This window comes from Lagopus muta, chromosome 6 (genome assembly GCF_023343835.1).
Source record: "Lagopus muta isolate bLagMut1 chromosome 6, bLagMut1 primary, whole genome shotgun sequence".
In the NCBI taxonomy this organism is placed as follows: domain Eukaryota; kingdom Metazoa; phylum Chordata; class Aves; order Galliformes; family Phasianidae; genus Lagopus; species Lagopus muta.
The window spans coordinates 21392957-21417540 of NC_064438.1; the positions used below are offsets into that span (position 1 = coordinate 21392957).

The 24584-nt window shown below is 41.3% G+C and overlaps 1 long non-coding RNA gene across 4 annotated transcripts in view; it reads left to right on the top strand.

The window, feature by feature from the left end:
- LOC125695207 (uncharacterized) overlaps window positions 1–24401 on the top strand; it is a 72826-nt gene extending 48425 nt beyond the window's left edge. For 2 of the 4 annotated variants that reach the window (XR_007377869.1, XR_007377868.1), the window contains exons 3-5: window positions 13531–13598; window positions 22671–22819; window positions 23678–24401. This is a non-coding gene — a long non-coding RNA (uncharacterized LOC125695207). Of the gene's footprint in view, window positions 1–13530; window positions 13599–14827; window positions 16279–17033; window positions 19007–22670; window positions 22820–23677 lie in introns of those variants that run through there. The other 2 variants (XR_007377867.1, XR_007377866.1) reach the window with 2 other exon arrangements.
- The last annotated feature ends 183 nt before the right edge of the window (window positions 24402–24584 follow it).

Below are 24584 nucleotides of genomic sequence, written 5' to 3' on the forward strand. Positions count from 1 at the left end.
GAATGAAAACTGTGATGAGATTTGTAACAATAATTTGCAAATTTAACTTGGAAAACAGCTTTCTTTTCCAGATGAGGGAAAACCAGGATTAGCCAGAGCTTTCAGAGAAGGTAACTAATCAGCTCCCAAAGCTTTTTGGGTAACATCCTGCCTACCACCACCATCATTTTCACATAATAGTAAAAAACATATTTTTGATTGTAAGAGAAGTTTTCTAAATGTCCTTTGACCTCCACAGTTAACCTAGGCAAAATACCTACAGCCCTGAAATCTGCTGTCCGAAGTTTCTTTTGTCTGGGGAGACAAAGGGCGAAAGAGGGGAGGAATTAGGCATGTACAGCCTTTGTTTGTTTATGTGGTATGTTGTGAAAGATGGACTTAGAGAAATGGCTTCTCTTAATTATCTAGGATTCAGACTTTAGGGAAGTTAAAAATAAAAATAGATTAACATTTAGGAAAAACACTATAGGACTGCAGCCATCAGACAGATAATTTGAGTGGGCAGCTTGTTTTAAGGGAATATTTATACTAAACAGCATCCAGTTGAAAAATCAGTTTCAGGGAAGATATTTTCTTCTGTTATATTCTGTGAAGTTGGACTCATAATAGCCAAAGTACTACGCAGTATGCAGCTAAATATAAAACAAAGTAAGCTCCGTTATCTAATATAGACATAAATGTAACTATTTGTGACATCTATTTACAGCAAGGGTGGGGTGCTTTGTACCTTAATGTACAGAAGAAAAAGCTGCAGAGGGAATACAGTAAACTTCAGCCAAAATTTCAACCAAATATTTTTTTTTTCCTTTTGCTGGATTAATTTCCTTGCAGGAATAAAAAAGATGTGAATTATCACCTACTTCCAAAGAGTAAGTATATCCAGTGAGTAACAAATTCAGAAGGCAAAAGTTGGGAGGCGATTGGATTTTAAATTCTTGTGGCAGACCCCTCTCCCCTGAAATCAGTGGTAAAAAACTCCCTTCGATTTCAAAGGGAGCTGAATTTTATGTCAGCATTTGAAATATAATGTATTAACTTTTCAGGATTTTGCTGAAGAATAGAAATTCACTTTCTCTTTAAAAACAAAGCAACAAAAATGTTGGATTAAAATCTAAGTAGCAAATGCTGCATAAAGACTTTAGGTATCTGCTATTAACAGCAAATCAGCTGATAATTCGATAGAAAGGATGCCATCCTATTTGTTTACTGTTTCTGAGTAATTTTTAGGATTTGAATGTTTTCAGTTTTCCTTTTAACTTGTTCAGGATCTGAGTCAAGCAAATAATAATTTTAAAAAAGCCCTGCCCTTGCAGAACAAATCCTGAAACAGGCTTTGGCAATTAGAAGAAAGATGATAAAGCTACTAAGTCTAAAACTTAGTTACCTAAGGATTGACATTTTAATGTTAGCAATAGAAAATGAAGGAAAGAGGTTTTTGCAGCAAGAAAGAACTTCTTTTAGTAAAAAATACAAATTTGATCTTTTAGACCTTCAAAAAAATGTATTTGTGAGTTTGAATTTGCAGTTTAGTAAATGCATTGTTCCAAATAGCAGGGAGAGAAAGGATCTTCAAAGGGGGGAAATGCTGGGGTTGAAACCTACTATTTGGATAAAGAGAAAATATTTTGATAAGGGCAGACAGAATAAATAGAAGGGTTTATTACTATCCTGTGACTTCCAGTACTTCACACTAATTCTTGTGACTTAAAAACTAAAATATTAGAACTATTTCTCATCCTTACTAAATATATTTCTATAGAAAATTTGTTTTTTTTTTTTTCATCTAGTCTGAAAATTGATTCTGACTTTTCTTTGGAGGAATGAAAAGAATCAGTGAATTTGATCAAAATTCACAAATGTTCCTTCTCTTGAGGCAGATTTTTACTTCAAAATTATTACTAGAAAATTATTTTAACCATTTTCTATTCCAAATTAATTTATGTAAGAAGCTTTTGGAAAGTTATAATGCTGTCTTTCTTACAACCGACTGCAGCTGGAATGCAGCCCTCTCTCAAATCAAATACTATACATAATAATTAACAAAACACATGGATGTAGATACAGTTACGATTATTAGGAACATTAATTTGCTTTATTTAATCTTGGTGGGGGGTTTGCTCTTTTGTAAGGCTTTGGAGCAGTTAGCCGTGAAAATAAACAGAGATGAAAAAGATCTATTTCAAACCTACCTTAAAAAACTTCAGAAATGTTTCTAAATGTGATTCGATATATTTTTCCCCTGCTATGTGTAGGTTATTTATAAACCTTCTTACGATAAAAGATTTCTATTTTTAGGTAGTTCATATTTCATTAAACTGCCTGAGCCGTCGGGGTTACATCGCATTTGTTTGTAAGTTCAGCTGAGACTTATTTAACAGGGCAATCAGCTATAGAAGTATTCTGTGGGAAGTTGTATCCAAGTAATACCACTTCAAATAATTAATGTATGTCAGTGGTCCCATACTGATCTGTGTCTGAAAACTGTCTATTCAATTTTTACTTCATAATCTTCTTGTTTTTTTTTTTTTTTCCCCAGCTCCCATAACAACAAACATAATATCCTTGTTGTTTTTGAAATTGATAATATATAACCAAAATTGATTTTGGTTTGATGTAGAAAGAAATTACTGACAGGAGGAGACATGCAGCTATTTTGCACATGTAACTTTATGCAATGGAGGCATTAAAGTTTTGAAGTAAGGGGGAGATTTAGAAGAAGAATAGCCAACTAAAAATAAAAACATTTGAATCAAAATATCTTAAAATGTCTGCAACAAATTTTTCAAGAGGGAAGAAGAACTTTCTCACTTTGGAAATATATATTCACATTGCCAGTGCCACTAAAACTCAATGCACAGAACATAGCTTTTCAGAGGAGAGGTCTTATCTGTAAATTTAATTGAATCTACATATAAAATGGTGTGTTCTTGTGGATCAAGCAAGCTGAAATGTTTACCTTGAAAAAGAGCAGCTGCATAAATATATGGGCATGGAAAGGTGAACATCACAAAAGCGATCCTCTGAAGGAAAAGAATTATTTCCACAGAACTTTTAAATCAATGGGCATATGTTTACAGGGCATGTTAGTGCTATAAACAGCGTGACCAGCTTCGTGGCAGGGAGGTGCAGTGTGGTCTGAAGTGGGAGAGAGCTCCGTGTATGCAGTGGCAGCAGGTAAATATAAATATCAGGAACCAAGTCCAACTTCTTTGATTCCAGTTTCCAGTGGAACGCTACCTTAAATGTGAGTTTGTTAATTGTAAGTGCTTCAAAGAAGTCACGTGCTTCTAAAAGGCTTATTAATAAGCTTAAATATGATTATGTTATTAAATATTTCATTAATTAGAAAAGTGAGCTCTGTAAGCCATTGTGTAAGACCAGTATGGAAAACAGAATTGATGTATTAGTAATATGCTTCATCCTTTATTTATTAATGGATGGCTTTAGAGGTGAATAGGAAATTCTCCTGAATAAATTCACAAATGCATACCTCACTTACCTTTTTAGAAAATGTTTTGTTCTCCTGTTCAACAAATTAGGTATTCTTTTTTGCTCTCTCTAAATAATGTCACCGTTGCTGAAAGGGTCAAACACATCACCGGTTTGCCTTAAATTCCAGAGAAAGTTTTTCAAGCTCTTTCTATTTCTTTGTATTAAAATAAGGCAGATGTTGAAGGTGATTCAATGTAATCCATTAATTTCAAATTTCCCAACAATGAAGTTTCAGCTATAAATTATTATTGTAAGCCATTACTAAGTAATTTGATGTGAATTTCTTCTGTAGGACAAGGTAAATATAAGACAATAAGGCAAAGCCCTGCAGTCAAAACTCCCATTGATGGCAGTATAAGATGAGGCAGAGCAGGTACTTCAGGATTTGCAATGTTGTATCCAGAGTAAAGTCTAAGTTTGTGGCTATAATCTTACAACTAGAGAAATATCTGCATTGGAGGTTTAAATTTTTTTTTTTTTTTTTTTTTTTTTTCTATTACATCTATCTAGATTTCTGTTGTATTTACCAGTAAAAGCTTTACTGCAGTTTTCATTGTTAATGTATTTCAAACAAGAAGACCTAGTTGCTTGATCTGTGTTCTCTAAAAGTCTAACCTGTCAGAATGGGAATTAATTATGATAGCTTTGATTAACTTTGAGCTTTCCCTCTCCCCTTTTTTTCCCTGGTTAATTTGGGAGAGGGGAAAAATAGGACTTGGTTTAGTATAATTTCCCAAATCACATCAAATTCTGTGATCAGATTCATAGGGTAATAATGACATGCTGCTACTAGTGTGCATTTTTTTTAACCTAAAATATACCATTAATTAAATTTATTTCACTAAAAATTTTCCATTTAATTGGTTGGAGGTTGCAAATTGTAGTTTCAGTTATTGATTCAATTTTAATGGTTGTTATTCTTATGGTAACTGTATGTATCAGAATGCTATTTAAGCAACCAGGATTCCTGCTTTTAGGATTTAAAGTGACTATTCAAATAATCTTCACCACTGTTCTGATACTATAATGTAGCAAATCTGTATTTCATGGCATAGAGATACGAGATAGCAGTGGGTGCACAAGGGCACCTAATATGGGAAATGAAAGGGAGTCATTCAGAATATAAGGATGCCTGTGTTAATGTAGAGACACCAAACCTTTTAGTAAGTATATATATATTAAAAATTTTAAAAATGAAAATTGCTGAAGATGTAAAGTTTTACTTCATATGAAATCATAGGTGTGAAAATATGGAATTGTATAGGCAATCCTGTCTACCTAAATCCAACCAAAATATCATCAGTGATGCTTGAGCTCGGCCACAGGGACTCATTGCACTGCAGTTTGACTCCCCTTGAAATGGAGTTTAGAGATGAGATTTGCATGGGGTTGGAGGTACAGCTCTAGTCTCGAGATGGGCTGGGATGAGGCAGAGGTACAGTATGAACTTTCATGGTCTGGGGATAGGCCTGACCCTTTGAGTTGCCCAGTTTTGTGATGGGGAGGGTTCACATCTGTGGTGGCTACTGCCTTTTTCTGGTCTTCTGGATGTTTTGGATCGGGCTCCTTTTGTAAAAGCTGCTTGGCTGCATTCTAGCGCACAGTACATTCGGTTTTCATCAGGTGGCATCCATCAGAGTATTTATGTATACTACGTTCTGTAATGATGGGCTTTACTTTGTAACTATATTTTCTGCTATGCTTATGTACAACTAAAACTTTAGGCATAGAGACCTACAGCTTTATCCAATGAAAAACTATTTTTCTGTTGAACAAATTCCATATAAGTAGATTACATGTCACTATACTGCTGACGTATTCATTCCTTACCCATGGGAGGTGGAAAGTAACACAAAGCTATAAGGTACTGATGGTGGCTATAAACTAATAACAGGTAAAAAGCAGGTTGATAGTGGTGGATTTGCTTGGTGTCCATGAGGGCTCCTTTTCCAAATGTAACTAATATTAAGAATTTTTCCTGTATACCAAGGTCGATCTCTGGAATTGTCAGAGTTTGCTTGCTGTACGCAGAAGTGCAACGATAGTGCTGTATGGGTCATACTGTTCTTCAGCTGTATGATATTTAAGTGGTCTATAAGCTATGAAAGCTGAAAGGGGAAGAAAAAAAATCTTAGCTATACTGTTCTGATTCACAGACTCTGTCCTGTTTTTAGGTTATGAATGAGGAGTAGCAGAGATGTTTGAAATAATCTGCTTGAACTTACTCTTTTGTTTGGCTTCACAGTCTAGCTAGCTAGCTGGGTCCCCTTAGGAAGCACAGTAAGACCACTTTCAATGTCATTATTGAGAGAGCAGAAATATGAGGGCTGCTCTAAAAGTAATGCCTCCTATTTTATTATACTGGGCCACAACCCCAGAGGTGAATGTTGGCGTTAAGGCAGTAGAGGCTGAATGTTCCCATTAATATTTCATTTTGTTGCCAAGTAACAGATGGCAGCAGAGGAGCAGTCTGACAAAATGGCGTCTGACGTGGAGGTGTGTACGAACCAAAGGTGTGCCACTGAATTCCTCTGTGTGGAAAAAATGGCACCCGTTGACATTCACTGATGCTGAATGTTTATGAAGACCAAACATGGTTTATGGATGTGAGTACAGTGAAAGTTGGACTGCGCGGGCAGCATTTTTCTAGCAATGCTGCTGACGTATCAGCTGTGAAACCGTGGGCCACCTCCACTGGTGCAGATTTTTACATGTGGCATGCAGGCTCTCTTGTTCATCGCTGGTGAAAATGCATAGTTAGTGGTGGTGACTATGTTGAAAAGCACTGCTTTGCAGCTGAGAATTTGCTCTATCAAATATTTTTACTGTGTTCCATGGAAATAAATATTGCTTTTCATGGAAATAAATAGGAGGCATTACTTGCAGAGAGTCCTATATGTTTTACCTTATCTGCATATAGTGTCTACTTTGTATCCATCAGCTGATCCTGATCTTTGATCAGGAGTCAAAATTTGGGTCCACAACACTGTTTACAGGTGGATCAATCATTAAGTGACAATGTGTGCACAAATATCTGGCCCAGTTTTTTTCTTCTGTGCCCTTGACTGATTCCTTATTGCTCCAGCTATGTCTGGACTGCTGGAGAAGACTGTGTTGCTATTAGCGATAGTTGGAAGTCCTTGAGTACCTAGACAAATAATAGAAACTTTTTAAATGAAATCTTTCTTTAATTCTGAGGAGTTACAAAATCATATAGCACAATAAGAAATTTCAATGGGAAAGATTGACAAGATCCCATTCTTCTTAAAAATATGTAGAGCGTACACATTGGCATAATTTTTATAGAACACTTTTATCTTTTTTTAAAATTTTCTCTCTCTGTTGTTTTTTGTTTGTTTTTTAATGGGGAAGATCAATATCATATCCAGAATGTTTCCAAAACTAAAATATTTCATTTTATTTTCATGGACGTCTATTGGATTTTATTTCACTCCATTTAAATTATGTCACTCTTGACACAGCACCGTTCAAATGCTCTTCACTTGCTTGGTGAAAACAAATGTGCTTTGCTATTTGGAACTGGATAGACCTGGTAGCCAAGAAAGGGATGGTCATACCAATTTGTTCAGCTTTTGTTGGACACAACTCTGTGTACAACTCATGAATACACGTTCTTGGGGACTAGATATATTTTTGAATGATATTCCTGAGAGGGTGTGAAATTGGATGTCCTGTTTGTCCTGTATAGTAGATAGTTTCAGACCCAATATGAAGCAAAATTTTCTAAAGAAAAACAATTATTAGAGGGTGTTATTTATTATGCTAGCTTCTTAAGAGGGCAGGAGAAATAAGAGGTATTTTATCTTTTGCAAGTAGTTCAACTTGATACAATGAGTTGAGGCCATTTCCTAGGTGCCCTGTAATGTCAACTAAAATGTAGAAATAAGTAAAATATATTAATGTCAGACTTGCTGTAGGAGAAATGGAAAACTATCTCCCTCTAGCTTTACTTGGGGAAGGACCTTAGGAGTGTACAAAACTGGCCTAAACACTGGAAAACAAAAGGGCTGTTTGTCAGTAAGTTGCTTTCATAGCTGAAACTCTTCAAAAAGGTGGAGGGAAATAGAACAAACTCATCAGCTATTTCCTTACAACTCAAAATAAATGATGTGTGGCAAGGTCACAAAACATTTTGAGACAGTCAGAATCTATGGAATTTTTAGAGCTGCGTAGCACTTCTCCTAGCTGAGATGAGTTCCTTTCCATTCGTCCACTAATAACTCATTCAGGAAGACTAATGCCTTTGTACTAGGAGAATCATGTCCTGCTTTTTAATTGTAGAATTATACTGCTTTTCTGGCAAAAGAATGTAGTCACTAAATGGAACACTGTTAATTGATCAGATCTCCCAAATCTTCTGCTGATCAGTCTATCAGTAGGAGAAATAAGTTTTGTCTTTTGTCATCATATGGTTGCATGGATCATGTACTAAGTACTTGTGGTGTGTTTCCTTTTCTTGATCATGTACTAAGTACCTGTGGTGTGTTTCCTTTTCTTGATGAGGGAAGTGTGTGTACCTCCATTACATGATGTGCTGTATACAATTTATGTCCATAAATTAGTGCAGTATTTATCAAACTTTCTGAATCCTTAATATCCTTTATGGTTCATGTTTCCTCCTGTTATCTTCTCACTCTTTCTAAGGTAGCAATTGTCTGTAATCACTGCATGGAAACCCACTCTGTTTCCCAGGAAGAGCTGCCTTGTGGCCAGCAAGCAAGGGCAGTTAACCTACTGGCTAACCAAGGTACTTGCAGTGGCTCCACAGTCCCCCAATGTCAAAAAACAGTTACTGAAACTTTATTTTTTCCCCAAAGCTCTGACTGTCTTCAGGTTTGTCTCGAGCCCATAGTTTGTGAAGCACTTCTTTAGCAGAAGTGGAATTCCTACTTTTGTGTGTACTGATGAATTTCCTGGCCACACAGCTATAGAAGGTGGCAGAAACTAGGTTTGTTGAACCTGGACGTGGTAAAGGTCTGTTCATGGTAGTAGAGGATCTATGTAATTTCATGACAGTGCAAACTCCATATAATCATCTCAGTTACAGCTGCCTTTCTCTCACGTTCCTCTTCAAACAAAATTGTTCTTGTTAAACAACATGGGTGATAGAGATATTGATGTTGGCATATTTGCTTTCAATTTAAGGGGGGGAAAAAAAAAGAAAACATTTCTCCCCTATGCTGTGTGTGTTGTTTCAGTCCTCCTGATGGGTAGTTCAAGGTTGGCTGGTCTTTCCTTGAAATCTGAAGAAGAGTGTACTGGCAATACTGGGGATGCGGTACATTGGTTCTTTAAATAGGGGCCAGAAGACACACACAGTACCTGTGCTACAGTATTCCCCGTATTTCTGTCAGTTCCTCGGTGTGAGCAGTAGGATGCTGCTGGCTCAAAGTCACAGGGAAGGCCCCCCAAAGAGATGGGATGCTCACCCTGACCCGTCGCAGCTGCAATCCCACTGTGCTGAGCCAACCACTGTGTTTCCTGTGGGCATGCCTTGTTGTGTGTGGAACAGGACAGTGCTGGGGAGATGGGGGAAAAAGCAAAAGTCTGGGGTGTTTGAGACTGAGCTAGAGTGAGGAAGAGGTGAAGAGTCAGCCATGCTAGGCTGTGCTCTCTATTCCTGTCACAGCCACTGTTTGACCTGCTCACATCTCTGTCTCTCGGTGTAACCTACCTATCATGGTGGTCACTCTCAGATGCAGTTATTATTAAGGATGTGACTGTCACATATCACCCGATGCCTTACAAAGCAAATAAGTAAATGAATATTTGTTGCTCCCCCTGTGCCTCCAGATGGGAAAAGAAAGGCATGTTGGAGACCTGTCAGGGGGGGCCCGTTGAGCTCCTGTCCCTGCACTTTGGGAATTAGGGTGATGTGAAGTGTCTGGGAAGAAACAACCACCCCTTCCCATAGCCTTCAGCCCTGCTGCTGCCCTCGTAGTGTTCAGAAGGGTCCGTTGGTGGTGTTTGCTGTGAGGCTTTTCTCTTCAGTTTCAAAAGATAGAAGATAAGCAGCTATCACACAGCTAAAGTTGTCTTGCTAGTTAGAGCAGTAAAAAGGTACAGAACAGATTTATGTAAAAGGCAGGTAAAACACAGAAGAAAATTCTCCAGAAGGAATTTCTCCTTGTGCTCCATGAGCTGTATTTTAAAAGCAAGCTCAAGTTACAAAACCCTTCCTTCAGAGGAGCCATTTTGACACGGGCCATTTTATTGCCCTGTGGTTCTCTGCTGTTGGTGATGGTCCACCAGTATTAACTGATACTGATAATTACTGATTTCACTGGTGTAAGGTAAGCTTCACTGTGAAACTGGTACAGGTCAGGGTCTTCACTCCAAAAAGCAAATGCACTGAATGCTGGAGGTAGTGCTATCTTTTTATGCGGGTCTACTTTAGCACTGGGGAGAGGTGACCCCCCCTGTATGACAGCCACCTCACACCAAAGCACTGTGTCAGCAGCTCAGCTGTGAATTAGGAAAGTAGGAACAAGCAAGTGTGGGACATTGCTTTTAGGAAAGAGCTAATCTGACCCTGTAGGAGGAATGTGGCAGCACTCGGAAATGCATAAAAGCTTGACGTGACTTGGTGAAATTCAGTGCTGTTGTGGTGCTACCTGGCAAACTGAGTTTTGTGTGATCCAGGACATTGTAGTGGTTTTGTAAGTGTGTGGCATGGAATCGTTTTAAGGCACTGCTCATCTGAGTGAGCAAATGAGCCCACTGAACATGGCAGGTGTATTTCTCCACTCAAAGTTAAATCCCTGTGCAAGTCTGATGTTGAATTAGGCTTGGAAATGTGAATGATGTCTACCAAAGAATGGAGAAGAAAAGTAGAAGAAGGTGAGGGAAATCCTTTGGGAGGGTGGCTGCTCTGCTCCTGTACAGTGGCACCTGGTCCAGGAGAAGATGGGAGCACTTGGTACATAGCACCGTGGCAGCCATTCATGTCTAGGTGTGTGAAGTGGTAATGGTCAAATGTATTGCACCAGAGTCAGCTCAGGAAGGAAAGAGTGCATGCGTCAGTGAAGTGGGATGTGTGCATGGTCACAATGTGATACCCCATTTTCATTCGTGTTTGATACGGTGCAATAAAATGTAGGGTAAATGAAGATAGATGCAAATGTTCTCATGGGAATTGCATATGTAGGCTTTTAAGATTTACCACTAGTCATGTAAACAGGACAATAACTGCCATAGAGAGCTAATGCCAATTTCTACATGTGTTTGCAGAGCACAGAATTTCTGGGGAAAAAAATGGAAAAGTGAACATTGCACAGCCCCTAAAAGCTCCTAAAACTTTTCCATTAAGTCTCAATATCTCATGAACTCTTATGATAGAATAGATAGATAGAATTGCCAGTGCCTAGGTAGCTAAGGGAAGCTTCCTTTTTATGTATATACACATATCTGTACATATGCATGGATGCATTTTGGAGCCTGTCATAAAGAGGGAAAGGAATTTAGAAGGGGAAAAATATAAATTGAAGCCTTTTTTTTTCCTTTCCTTGTTTTTTTGGTTTTTTTTTTTTTGTTTTTTTTTTTCCCCCCCATTTCCCCTGCTGTTGCAAATTGTAGCTTCTGAAAGCTTTGTCCTGACAAAATGAGGACTAAACAGGTGTGTGCTTTAGAAACTTCACCTAATGAGGGTACTGGTGCAAGGCGGTCACACTTTTGTGTTGCTTGGAGTGTTTCGTGCTGCTTGCACACAGGAAGGAGAATCAGTTATCCTCAGTTGGTAGCAAAGACACACAGTGTTCCCCCTCATCCATGCCAAAGTTCAAAGATGCCCTGTAATTTCACATGGCCCACATAAAGGGGGGAATTTATTCCTAATTTAAAAACATACAGAAGGGTAAATGCAGCAACTGTTTTTTCCTTAGAGCTTGCATAGGAGAATAATTAAAGGCAAGCATCATATTTTATCGGCAATATATTGGTTTGCACATAGAATTCCTTTGTTGAAAATTACAGAACCAGAGGCCTGATCCTGCTATAAGGGCATTTAATGGCATATTTCCTATTTATTTCAGAAAGAAAGAGCAGACCACAGCTTAACATGTGACAGGTAAATCTGCTCCTTTAGAAGGAGGTTGCCTGTTGCTTTTAGGCTCCCAGTTTCTGCTTCCTTGCTGTCCTGGGAAAAAAGATGGACACAAATTGTACATCTTAGAAGGATAATGGGGATTTTTTATAAATATAAATATTGCCTTGAACATTGCTGAACCCAAAATATAAAAGATTGGGCCAGTGAATGAAAGTGAAACTGTCTGAGAGCAAAAGTGAAACCAACAGGCAACTTTCACTGTCCAGGCTGTGTGAAATGCAGAGAAGTAAATCCTAAACAGGTGATGCTGAACTGTAAATTTGAATTTTAAAAATTTATTTACTTTTATTAGTGTAAGAAAGTGTTGCTAGTGATCTAGATAAAGATTTCCCCTCCAGCATAGGTGCTTTTCTTGATGGTTATCGCCTTAAAAGGCAGAATTGATAAGAAATGACTTCTTTTTTCTTTGTGATGTTAAGGGGCATCCCCTTGTGTCACCCCCTTTTCCCTCTTCATGCCTTGATCCCAAGCTTTGAGTCATTTACACAAGTATGCTGACAGGAGCATGCATCAAAGCTGCAGGAAGCTCACCTTGCTTTGCAAAAATGGGTGCCTATAACCTGCACATTTCTGGAGGAGGAGAAAAATATGTAGCTGTAAAAATATATGAAAAAGATGGTAGAATGTGTATAATCTGTAAAATACCAAAAAAGAGAGAGGCAGCATAGCAAATGTGAGAAAGAGATGCTTACTTCTTCCTGCTTGGTCTGATAGGATCAGTAGGAGAGAACTGTGCAGAAAAGTGAGCAAAGAGCAAACGCAGCAGCAGCAAAGGGTAAAAAATAACGAAAAAAAAATAAAAGAAAGCAGAAAGCATGGGGTGTCATAGAGAAAAAGTGAAAATGGAGGGAATGTATGGTTTAGGTATGTTAACCTCATGTAAAGTGCTTCCTTGGTTCACTTCTGTCAATGTCTGGGAAACTAGGTGGAAAAACACACGTGGCAACAGTCTGTTAGGATCTAGACAGTATGAGGAGGGGAATATATATGGAAGAAGAAGAGTAAAAGATGGAAGAAAAGATTTCAACATGGGCAGATCTTTCTTTTTGCCTTAAGAGAAAAAAAAATGCAATTCAGTCATAAATACTATGCTGACCATTGAGGTTTTCTGACCGTGGCTTTCATTGATAATGTTTGTTCAATGACAAACTGAAACAAGGGATTTTGGGAGGATTTAGTATGTCGTGAATTTGTATTCATTATCTTACCTGCTTGTTTTTTTTTTTTCTCTCGTATTTGTTCCAAAAGGTGCAGAGGCAAAAAGGGTGTAAAAGTGTTGTATAGGCAGTGATTTTAGCTGGTAGCCTTCTTGCAGGTGAAGGGAGGAGATAGAAGCCTCCAGCCTGCAGATCTGTGTAAATTCTGCATTGTAACAAATAAATACGCTGTAACACAAATCCTGGAAAAATGGGTACAGCAAACACTGCATTTCTCTGGGAAGGTATTCAACTGTTGAAACAGAGGAGGGAAAAGTTGCTCTCGGAAGAAATATGTCAGGATTCTGTCCCTCATATAAATGCCTTTAAAAAAAAATTAAAAAAAAAAAAAAATCAGATCTCCATCTATGTAAAAATAAGTGATATTTTTTCTGTTTTTCAATATAAGGTCGAGCGATTTGCAGACTAAGTGATGCAAATGAGATACAGCATGCAGCAGTACACAGGCCTCTGAGAACTCAGGAACTGGTTTGGAGGCTCTGGAAGTCCTGCAGAACATGAGGGGGGTGATTTTTAACACGTCTGCCTGACTTACCAAAACAGATTTGATGGCCTCAGTTAGAATGTAACAGGAGTTTTTTAAGATGCTTTTCAGCCTAAGAGGTACAAAAGCTTGTGAGGGCCAGACAGTTTGAATGATCAGAAATGGGCCTAAACATTGGAATAATTGTAATGTGTTTTCTCTTATGTTGCAAGGAACGTGGTGCAGCCTCTGCTTCGGACAGGAGGATGTTTGTCCCAGGAGAAGGAGCATCAGTTCTCAGGTAATGTGCTGCTACTTGTGGCATTCCACGCGGAGAGAAAATAACTTTTCTATTAGGGCTAAATAGTGCCCAACCCTTTGGCCTTTTCAGTTCTGTAGTTTATCGGTGACATTTTGCAGAAGCCTAAAGATTCCTGCTTTGTTTTGGGAGAGGTGAGGAGGCCAAGTGTTGTGAGGGAGGGCAGCAAATATGAAGCCCTGCTGAAGCCTGGTCGGTTGCGTGAGAACAGCAGAGCTGATGGTGTTATTTGGGATTTTCCCATTAAAACATGCAAAGGATAGCATGTTACAGAAGGGCTGATGTGTTTGTTAGCTGGGGTGTGTGTTTCAGTTCACCTCGTATTAAAATGCAAAGTGAATTTGAAGTGGATGCTGTAGTTTGTGTTTGGTCAAAGACAGGGCTAAAAAGAAATAATTCTTTCTAATTGTTTGTGGCTTATTTTCTTGTGCTGACAAATATATTTGGTGTGGTCACAATTAAAAATATTCTGTTTCGATTAAATTGAGGGACGGATACTTGTTTTGGAAGCATGCTGGTTAATTAAACAAGAGTTAGTAAATGGCAAAAAAGCTACAGGCAGGATGCTTTCTGACGATATGCAGTTCCTCGGGGTGAAATTAGTCACTAAGCAAAATTTTCTGATGAGGAAGGAGACGATATTTTGAAGATATTGTATACTTTGTGTGAACTTCTTATACACCAATAGAGAGAGGAGCTGTGTTAAAGTGTTGGTCGTGCTGTTGTGTTGCGTACGGTACCTCGCTTGTTCTTTCTGGTTTGGATTCCTTGTCCAACTCTGATAATTTAGACAAGACAGAAATGTAAATTCTGTTTACCAAATCGGATGTTTGCAGCACTGAAAAAGGAGAGAGATTAAAAACGGTTTGAAGTCTTTAAAATCTGTAATGTTGTTCTGTAGCCTTTCAAAAGGGGAAAAAAAAAAAATCAAAATAGCCAAATTTTCACTACCAAAATAATATACAATATCTAAAAATAATATAAATTGCTATTAGAAGGGCTTTGAAATAAACGATACGTTCAAACAGAAAGACAGGGCTTTGCAGTATTTTTCTTCCCAAATTCTCCCTCCTTTTTGGAAAGGCAAATTGGGAGATTTCTTTCAAATATCACATGAATAAACAAATACAATTGAAATGAAACGTTACGCTCGGTATTTGGTGAAATTTGTTCTCTTCTAAGTATTTAGTTTTTGAACTGCAAGCGCTCTGGAACAGTTCATATCTCAAAGTTTGTGGGGAGAAAATGTTTCAGCATTTTTATTCATACCTGGGGAATTCATTTTAGAAGTCCATTTTCTCTATTTGCAAAATACATTTTTATTAGATCTATGTATTTGGGTTAAGACTTACTTAAAATTACTTAATTAGGTTACACTGAAATTCTAAGTGATTTAAAAAGAAGGATTATGGTAATATGACAAAACATAACACTATTTTCATTGAGATCCTTAAATAAAGCCCTTTTAACATGCCAATTTAAAAAATCTATAAATTTGGGGTGTTGAAACAGTACAAAATATAAAAAGGCCGAACTCGTAGTAAAATATATAATCCTGTACCAGTGCAGGGATTTTGGAACTGTGTCTGGAATATGGGAGGAGGTCATTGACACCTTTGGTTTGTTCTGGGGCATTTCTCTCGCTGTATCATCCTCTGTAAGTCTTTGCTATATATATGTAAAATACTTACAAAATGTTTGTGGCTGTTTGGTAAGGAGAAAATGCAGAGAAAGAGATAACAGTGTAAGTGCGCTGAGCTAGATGGAATCGGTTGTGTTTTCCAAGGAAATTTTGGAAAATCAGCCCAAGAAAAAATTGCTACAATGAGGGATAAATTCTAAATAATTGTGTTTGTGCTATTTGGAATAGCGTGGCTGCAAATTGTCATTAAAAACCTTCTTGTAAGTCTCGGAAACAGGACAGCAGAAAAAGCCTTTCCAATTGTGCTTTCTGTGGATAAAGTTGTTGGCTCGTAGGCTGATTTTTGGGAGCAAGATATTAAAAAATACACTTAAAAAAAAAAAAGCTGTATATGAGGTTCTATTATCAGTGGGTTTTTTTTTGTTGTTTTTTTGTTTGTTTGTTTGTTTGTTTTGTATTTTGAGAAAAGGAAAATCCGTGAGTGTTACTTTGCTCTGTATTGTTTATGGTCTAAGGCAAATAATAAATCTGTGGAGTTTTTTTTTTTTTTTTAAGCAATATTTATGCAAAAAGCCCAGCAGTCAGTTTCCTTTAGTTGGTGTCTTAATTTCGGAGACGTAGCAGAGCATTTCTGGCTATTTGCGTTTGTTGCAGGGCCGGAGCAGGAGGCAGCCCTGTGTAGTCTGTCAGGCAGCACACGTCTGAGCATGTTACAGTTTGTAGCACTACGAATTAGAGCCGTTGGAGTTGTATTGCCGTACGGTGCTCTTTTAAAAATGCTGGTAGCCGGGCAGGTGTGCGGGACAGGGCTGGATACAGCAGGGGGTGCCGGTGCAGGTGACCCCGTGGCCTTCCCGGTGGGGTGCTGCCGGGAGGGGCCCTGCCGTCCCCTGTGCTGGGCCAACTCGGAGCTGGGTGCCGGGGGCGTGGGTGATTTTTGGCTGGCACCGGGCTGTTTGCGTGCTCGTACCCGGTGCTTGGCGTTAAGGCAGGAGCTGGGAAGCGCTGCACGTGTGAACGGTACGTGTGCTGGGCACCTGTATGGAGCGTTTGGGAAAGGGGAGAGGGCACGACAGCTCGACGGAGCCTCGCGCTGCTCTCGCTGCAGGAAAACGCAGCGTTCCTGATAACTTTGTTGCAAAGTTTGGGGGGGGGCTCGCCTGGCTACTTCCGAGTTAATTCACTCAGCAGCATCAGTGTCGTGAAAACAGTTCGGAACAAAGCAAAAGATGCGGAGGAGGATCCGTCAGCGGTCGTTCGCTAACCGGGGGGAGCGGGCAGTCACCGAGCCCGGTGCGGCCCGCACTGAGCGGCCGGGCTGCTAGGAGCAGAGCCGCGGGCAGTGCACAGCACAGCCGCCAGCGTGGCCGGGCCGGGCCGCTCGGAGCACGGACGGCGGGCCGCACCGCACAGCACCGGGCCGTGCCTTCAGGGCCCGCGGGGAGCAAGGCCCGGTGCCGGCGGCCCGGCCGAGAGGGAGCGGGGTTGGGGGGGCGGCGAGAGGCCGGCCCGGCCGCGGGGCCAACCCGGCGCCGCAGAGGGTTAACGCGGGCGGCTGGGAGTTGTAGGCGCCGCGGCATGCCGGGAGCTGTCGTAAACGCCGCGCCGCGCCACCGGCATGGCGGCTCGGGAGCTCGGCAGAGGGGGAGCGGAGCCTTCCTTCCCTGTGCTGGGAGTGGGGCTGCCCGGCCCTTCCTCGGCGGCTGCCCGGATCTCGACCGGCTCCGCGGCGGGGCCGGGCGGGGGGCTGCGGGCGGCGGGCGGCGGGGGGACGGATCCGAGAAGCTGGCGGGACTCGGCAGTAGGGATGTTTGGTCTGAGGACGAGCTGAGGAGGGAAGCGGCTTGTAAACAAGAGGAGTTAGAGTGAGGAAATGCTGCAGCGCGAAGCTGGGAGACGGCATCGACAGAGAGGAGGCTCGGAACCGTGTGCCGACAAGATGAAATAAAGCTAAGATTAATGGGATTCGGTGATGCAAATAGAAGGCAACGGCGATCTGTTCAAGTAGAGCTCCCCGGCTTGGCAGTGGATTAGGGGTCGGAGCGGTAGGCAGCAGGATGGCAGCGTGCTGCTGCTGTGAGGGGCTCAGAAAGTACGTGAGTAAAAAGGCCGCCCTCTGGAATGTGCTGCGGGAGGGCCTCCGTCGGCTGTGCAAAACATGGATGTCGGAGTGCATGGCTGCCGAGTCCTTATCTGCAGCCCGGCTGATCGCCCACGTTCAGATAAACGGTTCTGAACAGATGCAGAATAGGGCTGTGGATGTTAAGAAGAATGAAGAGTCTGCTTGCTGGGAGACAGGAAAGTTGTGTGGTTTTTATGTATGGGAGGAAAGGAACTTGCAAGCTCAAGGTTAGCATAAGCAAGCTTAAAGAAAGTGAATGCAGTTCACTGGAAATAGCAAGAAAAGTTCTCACTGTTGTTCTGTAAATGCTCTGGAGAGGTTTCAAATGGGCAAGAAAACTCAATTGCTTTTGAAATAAAGTTTGAAAAATTCAGAAAAGAAGATCAGTGTGTGACTCTGCAGAGTAGTGGGGAGTTTGGCTCAGGAATCCTGAATGTCCCATCTATTAGTTCAGTGCTCTTGTGACCCAGCAAAATGGACTATGAGATGGATGAGTACTTCTGCAGTGGGCCCATTTTGATACGGCTGTTGTCATCATGCTTTCCTTTTCCATTATTCAAGTGTTTTTTTTTTTTTTCTTTGGGACCCGTACCAGAAGCAGAGTACTTCAATTATATTCACTGCCAGATGCATCTCATGTGTACGTTCGGCATTATGCTCACAGAATGGAAGCTGTGTTCTTTACCTTGCTCACTTCAACGTGTGAAGTTTCTGTACATTTCCACCCTTATATATCGAATAACTGTTGAGGTGTACTCACACAGCTCTGCAGGACTTTCTGTCCCTGGATGTGCTATTAGTAGAAGTCCTCATGGAACAATTTTTAGGAAAACATTTAAATGAAAAACTTGAAGTCTTCTAGGGCAAGGCAATATTGCATTCATGAATGTGTGTGCAATCAGCTCCCTTGTGATGTTACCTGAGACCTTATATCTTTCTTCTGCTTTTATTTTTAGTGTCTGTAGTTTTTACATACCACACTTAGTGCAGCATCAAAAAGCTAACAGAAGAATGTTGACATTACAGAATGTTGCTCTTCAGACCAAGGCTGCCATGGTCCAGGCAGACATTTTAGATTCCTTCCATTGCTATCTGGGAAATCTCCATAACACAGGAAATTAAACAATCATTGCTCAGCCGTCCTTTTTCATTTTTATCTTATAGCCCACAACTGATCCAGGTTATTCAGAGAGGAAAAAAAACAGTGTTATGGAGGTAACATCCCACTCGGTGGTCAGTAGAAAACTAAGTGATCGCATCACTCTCTTCATCAACGCATGCCTTAAGTGCTTCCAGTAGCTCTTTTTCTAGTTGCTGAAACCGAGTAGTGAATAGATTATAGGGATTAAACTTCTTTCATTCCCCTGGAGGTGAGCAAGTCATGTGAAAATGAAAGGCTTGTTTGGTAGGAGACAGTATGAAAGACTGGGAATACAAATATATATATATATTATCTCTAAATGGCTTCTTGCACACTTTGTCTTTAACAGATGGTTTTATGTGAGCTGCAGACAGAAACTTGAGGCTTACAGGGCAGAAATGGGACTGAACTAAATCTATGAGTATGGAATGAAACAATGCTTGGTCATTATTGAAACTGGATTCCTGAAACGTTTTTCTTTTATCGTAAGTTTGATTTTTCTGAAGAAAAATATACCTGTCCATAGCATATGCTTTCTTTTCTCCTGACCTTTTTGAATTAGAAGGAAGTTGTTGTCTTTCCCACTGTAATGCTGGGAACACAGTACAAGGGCTACAGCAAAGGAAGGTTTTCTGACTTGATGTGCTCAGATCATCCTACAAGGCATTCCACTGCAAAAGGAGGGACGTTCACTGGTGTCACCACTTACTGTCCTCCTCTTGTGCTGATGTTTCCAGGGGGATAGTGTTTCTTACCCCCTGAATAGGTGGCCTTCTGCATGGGAGCATTAGTACGGTGTCTTTTGTCTTTTATGTAGTTTACTTCCTCATACTCCAAGAATGAAAAAACAGTCAAAGGAGAGAGGAAATGATAGGGTAGCTCCCTTAGAAGAGCCTCTCCTAGGAAAAAATAGCTCAGAACCCCTAAAATGATCATACAGTTGGTACAAAAGCTGCTGGTTGTTGTTGTTATAGCAGCATCTACAGGAATAGAAATAGCAAGAAGAGAAATAGGAAGGCTGGCATTCCCTCGCTTTCCAAGTTGTGAAAATTTTAGGAAGGAAATTTACATATTTTGGAGCTACTATTTCTGCAGTGCCTTCTTATGCAGAAGCTTACCTCAAAATTTAATCAGGCTGTCTTATTAGGTGAAAATACTATCTGTACTCATTTAAGAGTGGTGGTGGTCGTTTCTGTCTCAGGTGTTTCTGTGGGAGGAGTTCAAATGATTGCCACCATTCTTAACTGTTGTTAAGGGAGATGGCAGTTTGATTTAAGCTATGAAGGTGTAATGAGTTTTGCTCTCCCACCATCTTGCATAAAGAAGCACTCAGGGAGGACAGACTTAAGCAGTTTGAGCCAGGCAATGATCTGCTTACCATAAATTCCCCAGCGTTGTATTGCCCTTTGATGCTTCAGTTCCAGTCCATGAATGGAAGACTGGAACACATGGATGTCTTTTTGGCATCTGAAGCTGCCGAGTTGCCTGCTTGGGATGTTGGAGAGAGGACCTCCTCCTGTTCCGGACCCCACATTTATCTGCCTCTTAAGGATGTGCAACAGATTTTCTCTTCTGTCCCTACTAGTGCCGTAGTTAATTCTGTGCCCTGCCGTTTCCTCACATCTAACCATGAGTGACACATCTTGCTTTATGGGCATTCTTTGAAGCATAATTCATGGTTGTGAAATACCGGCAGTGGCCAAGACAGAAAACCTTCTCAGATTCTGGAGGGGCGTCCAGTGTGTGAATGTTTAAGGAAGCACTGAAGGAACAAGGGCTTTTCTAAAGGATCTGATGACAAAGCTACTCCACTTGAATATGGGAAAAGGGAAGTAGTTATGTGGAAGAGATGAAGCGCTGTGTGATTCCTGCCCCAAAGATAGGATCCAGCTGGTGCTAGACAGAGTCTGTCAATGACAGCAGTTGGATTGGGTGGAGGTGGGTGGAGGGCTTGGGCACAGTTTCACACTCAGTACACTCCACAAAAGGATTCAGTGGAAGAGGGATGAGAGTGGTGGCGAAAAGGTGGTCATAGATGAGGAGAAAAAGGTTTCTTACCAAATGTAGCCCACCATCTGGGTCTGAAAGTGACTTCATCATGCAAGATGACACTGCGTGCTGGTAGTGGCGTGAGGAACACACATTCCTGAACTTTGTTCATTTTATATGGACAAATATCTGTATCCCTTATCTACAGTTACGAAACTAGATAGCAGAGACATCAAGGATTAAACAATGAGAACACAATATTTTGTTTCTACAGATGATATTTTCAGCTCAAAATCAATACATTTCAATGGGCTGTAGGATTGAGAAAGGTTAATCTTCTATTGCTTCAGCCCGTACTGTGTCTCTTTATTGAAGACGTTCTGTGCTTGGATTTCTGCAGCATGCACAACTATTAGGGGTTGTTTTGAAGAAATGCTTGATTTTCAGTGCTGTTGGTGATTGAAAAAACAAACCACCAAACTTTCATATGTATGTTTTACTCAAAGTTTTTCCAGTTTTGCATGAGGAGTGGATCTGGAGCCTCGTAATAATCTCATTGTAATAATTTATGAGAACTCTGAACAGGGAATGGAAAAAAAAAAAAAAAAGGAATTAAAATCCCTATATAAAGTACTAGAAGGTTATAGTGCTGTTAATGTTGTTTCTTGTTCTATTTAAAAAGAAATGGAGTGGACCTATTTATAAAGATCAGTGTTTACCTGTATGAGGAATTACAAGCTGTAGACTTGACTAGTTAATATGCAAACAACTGTCTTGCTTTCATTTCTGATCAGCTTCCATTAGTACGTTTATCTAGCGTGATTAGTTGTTGAGAAATATGGGACTTTAATCCCTAAAGCATAAGGGTGTGCTGATGATGCCTCCATTTCTTTTAAGAAACAAGAAGGTATGTGCAATTGTAGCACAGTGTGGTAACCTAAGAAGCCTCAATGATTTAGTTTGAAAGACTTGTGTTTCAGGCTTGTGTTTAAAGGTTCCTGTCCTTCTGATAGAAGCTATAGTCAAAGGTGTGAAAATGCAGGGTTAGAGAAACGTTCCAATGAGAAACTGCCTGTTTGCTGGTACAGGTGCTTTCAGGAAGGTAAGGGAATACTGATTTTTTGAGTTCTTTTTGCATGAGCCCTGTAAAAGGGATGGAGGAGGTGCCTAAGAAAAGTCTCAGGACTGGGGATCCCAAGCAAGTTAGCTTACTTCAACCTGGAGCTGGGATCCATGTATGAAGAGTCCTGAGAAATGTATTGAACTGTCCATCTGGTTCCTGTAAAGAGTTTTTCACTTTAACTAGGCTTGTCAGATCCCATTCTTATATGCTCTTCTGCATTATACACTGAGGCAGGGTGTCTAATTTGGAGCTTTGGATTTGGGCAAAGAAAAAGTGCGGGGCTCAGCGGTGCAGTAGCCGGGCTCTGTACTGGATCTGGCCTCACTGCAGTGTGTGTGAGTAATGGTAACGGAGTCATAAGAACACAATGACTGTACAGGGGAGAGAGCTGCACTTGACTTGCTAGGGTGAAAAACATATTTGTAAAGGGATTCAATTAGTGTTGGGTACAAGAATGCCACTTAGTGAAACAAGCGACTGTACCTCTTTTTCAGCGGCAGAGAAAAGTGACACATCCTGGATAACCAGCAGTCCCCGTTCCTATTCTCGGTGTCCCTGCAGAGCTGATGGCACCGCGGGCTGGGTTAGTCAGAGCCGAGCGAGGGATGAGTGCCAGCCCCAGTGTGCTGTGCTGCCTGGCCACCCGGCTGCGTGCCCAGCCTGCCAGTGCGGGGGATTCCCGGCTGTGGGGCCTGCAGGGAGGGGCCTTCAGTATTTTGGGAGCGAGGTGGGAGGGAGTGAGCACGTGTGAGGGGCTGCAGCGTGATCTCACCCAGATGTGGGGCTGCCTAGGAGGTACTTGTGTGCCAGCAAGGTCACAGGAGATCTTGAAAGTAACAATTGGATATCTCTAGTGTTTGGCTGTGCCCTATTCATTCTGGTTTATTTCTCCTTTTTGCCTTCTTTAGACTTCTCCCTGCCTATAGCTCTGCCTCCCTATAGTTCATTTTTATTTGCTGTTTTACTCACACATGTACTTACCCCTCTAGCTTTCCTAACTTCTTTCTCTGTTATCTCTCCTGTGATCTGCCACACAGTTGGGCCACCTTCCATGTGATGGAGCAATGTAGCTAAGCTGTAGGTTGCCTTACGCTTGCAACACTGCAACCCCGAGGGAGATTGCATCTGCAGAGATCTGCCTTCATGCCTGGATTGATAAGTGATGCTGGGGAAGCATCTTGGCAAGGTATTCCCATACATGTGTGTGCATGTTGCTGTGTGAGCTCATTCAAAATGTCCGTCAGCTCTATCAGCTCAGCTGAGGCTCTTTCAGGCTCTGCAGCAGCTGAGGAATGTGAGAGCAGGGCTGCAGGGCTAGGGGAAGAGCTGAATGCACCCTCAGAAGGGAGATGCCTGTTCCTAGGAATGTATGATGACCTTAAGCCAGAGATCCAAACCCCCTCGCCTGACCTTTGTTTAATTCTTTCCCTTCCAGTGAGTCGCGCTCCCTGCCTGTGACTCATCCTTGTCTAAATGCAGCCTGCAAGCTCTCGGAGGACTGCCTTTCTCTCTGAACAGAGCAACATAAAAAATAGCAACGCTGTTGAATAACCAGTATTATTTTTTAACACAATTTTTTTGAGGACCGCCTTGCTGTATTTGTGCTTCTCTGTCAAGAGATTTATTGGTTCCCCGAGAGAACAGTGGAGCAGCTTCTGTCGTGACCCACAGCAAGAAGGTAGTTCAGGCACGGGCTCAGGGGCAGCACAGCAGCAGTGCCACGGGCAACAGACATTAAAATAGAAGGTGGTAGGCTCTGACAAAGGCCAGAAAATCTTAGCACCCACGTACGTCCTTCCCCATTTCTGACCCACTGTCCACATCCCTCTGGAAAATGCGGTGGCCATTATGTGGACATGCAGCTGTTCAGCAGGCTGCCCAGCTTCCTTCTTCCAGCTCATGCCTACACTGTGCTGCCCCATGGGCTGTTGTTCTCCACAGAGACCCTGTCTGTCCAATTACCTTCCATCCCGCGCCTGAGCTCTGGTTCTGTCTGTAACTGGGAGCAGATCTCTTACTGAGCCACAGTGGTTTCTCTTTCCAGATGCTGCTGCAGTATCCTGTCTCCTCATCACGTCGCCCTCTGGAAGACAGAAGTGACGATCAGCGGTGCGCTGCTGTCCTGCAGGCAGTTGAAGAACCACTTTGACAGCTAGCAGGAGAAAACTATGCAATGTAATCACAGCCTGTCTGTGCTCTTTCTAACAATGTACGGTAGCACCCTATTCCCAGTGAGGGGATGCTATGTCCTCCCTCTGATGATCTGTATTCTTCTCCGTTACTGTAACTAAGCTGTTTCTTTCCCACAGCCATGTGTTCCTGCAGAAATAGCAAGGATACCCCACGCAGATTAAGGTTTACAAATTCAGGAGGGGCTTGGACAGAGAAAAGGAGAATGAAGTAATTCCAAAATATTTGTACTCCGGCTGATAAAACTAGCAGGAGAGCTAATGTTGTGTGGGGTTTGCTGTAGGGTAGAAGGAAACCCGGGGACAAACTGTCTCCTCTTAGACCTGCTATAAGTGCTGTATGATAAAGGTGAATTTCCAAACTTAGCCATAAAGCTGCAGGTCAGCCAGCAGGACGGCGGCTTGTCCCACTTCCCACTGCAGGCTGTATAGAAGCTGCGTGTTGGATCCGATGGGGTTTGAATCCTACCACAAAAACAATGGATGTTCTCAAGGTCGGGAGCACAGCTTTCTGTTATGTGGTTTTGAATGGAAGAATTATTGTGTATCTATTTATGTAAAATGGAAAATGTAAAAAAAAAAAAAAAAAATATATATATATATATATATATACACACTTTTCTTTAATAAATCTACGAAACGAGTAAACCTTTGTTTCCGTTCAGTGTCTTTGGGTTTGGTCCCCATTTCACTCAGCGACCCATCGCTGGAACCGCGCCAAGGCCGCGTTCTGAGCAGCGCAGCGCCCGTAGCGCATCGTGC